Below are 2,142 nucleotides of genomic sequence, written 5' to 3' on the forward strand. Positions count from 1 at the left end.
TATATATATATATATATATATATATATATATATATATATATATATGTATATATGTAATGTGTGTGTGTGTAAAAGTTTGTATGTATATACCTCGGCTCTACATACGAAGGTGACAGTATAAAAGCATTTTTACTAGATTATATTCCGATGTACATCGGTGGGGTTTTTCCTATTTTCATACCCCAATTACCGTTTATATTTATACAATTACAAACACACACACACCCAGAAAGAGCACTCCTTTTAGAAAAAGCGCGCCTCTACTTGTCTATATATATTTACATCCGTAACATATGGGCAAGTATGTATATCTTTATTATATACTTGTGTGTGTATGCGCAATATTTTGCAGCAATTCAAATTATATATTTTAAGATTAGAGTAAGTCTAAATTTAAATAATAATTTGTGTATATATATATATGTGTGTGTGAGAGAGAGAGAGAGAGAGAGAACTAAAGAACAGATTTTCAAAAAGAAGTAGACGGATGTGCGTGTAAATATATATTATATATTACTATAAATAAGTTTTTGGCAACGCGAGCCTAAACACTCCACATCACTATTATTTTTATTATCATTATTATTATTATTAGCAGTAGTAGTAACAAAAACAGCCGTTCTCTTAAATATTATTACTGTTATTATACGAGTTGGCTCAGATTAAATTCAAACAAATTAGTCTTGGCAAACACATACTACGAATATAGATTGATGGATGTGAAGAGGCATTCCTTAATTCTTTACAGTAGAGAGAGAGAGAACACCACAACCTGCAATGGTACAATGAAGAATAGGAAATAGTCTTAGAATTGCTCAAAGAAATGCAATCGAAAAAATGGTCATTGGAATTGTAAACAAATCAGGACGAGAGAAAGATATGTGGGTGGGTGCCGTTGCTCTTTGAGCGATTCGAGACAGGACAGTGTAGAGTTGGAACTGTCGCTCACGGTTCTTGAGAGGAATGGTAAACGAGACAGGTCCCAAAGAAAAAAAAAACATGGAATGAATGTATAAATATTATTACTACATTAAAAAACCACTACTTGCTGAAGATCATACCACCGCCTATACAGTGCCTTATACGTGCGAAACCAGTGGTCACTCTCTGACCGGCCTGAACAAACCAACCTTTTAAATATTACTAATCTATGCTACTCATTCGGACATATGAACTACTGACCGATATATATATATATAAAGTGATCCTTAGGGGTCGTGTAAAAACCTTTTCTCTTGTCACCTTTAACTCGTTTTAAGCCAATGTTATTCAAAATAGAACCGAGATATACTAATTGTGTGTGAGTGTGTATGGAGAGAGGGAGAGATATGTATGTATATATATATATATATATATATATATAGAGAGAGAGAGAGAGAGAGAGATGTATATATATAGAGAAAGAGTGATAGTCTATGTGTGAATATTTCAGTAGGACCTTTAAAGTTGCACGTGCGTTGCTTGTGTTTAGGTTGTTTTCTTTTAAATTCCAGTTGATTGTAATCTATGTTAAATACTATCTGCAAAGTGTGTGTGTGTGTAGAGAGAGAGAGAGAGAGAACTATCTACACAAATGTAAATAAATATATTCGTTTGAACATTATACACTCCGTTGCTTCTCCGATTTTCTCGTTTTGTGCGTTCGTCTACTCAATATCATATATATTTATATATCTATATATATACATATATATATTTATACACTTACACACACACACTGGGAATGTCCCACAACGATGATCGGTCTCTTCAAGTTGGTTTTTTCTCTTAACCTTTCACTTCTCTTTTGTTTATATTATACGTTCGTATGCACTCATTTGTTTTTTCTTTTCAACAAACTGAATATTAAATATTTGGAAAAGTTTTATCGTGTCAGGATGCCTTTCTGTTTTCCTTCAATGCAGATGTAACCATTGACTTTAATAAAGTCCTTGTTCTTAAAAAAAATTGCTATATTACTTTCTCTTTTTCAAGTTTATAAATATTGTTTTGATGTGTTTATCTTTCGTTTTGCTGTTTTCTTTTTAAACAACTGCAATTAATTCACCTTCGATATTGTAGTTAATGTGTCAGTATATTAATTATCATTAACAACATTAATTATAACTGTTGTTATTAATCATAACCTTCATTTCATAAAAT

Source organism: Octopus bimaculoides, chromosome 24 (genome assembly GCF_001194135.2).
Source record: "Octopus bimaculoides isolate UCB-OBI-ISO-001 chromosome 24, ASM119413v2, whole genome shotgun sequence".
NCBI lineage: Eukaryota > Metazoa > Mollusca > Cephalopoda > Octopoda > Octopodidae > Octopus > Octopus bimaculoides.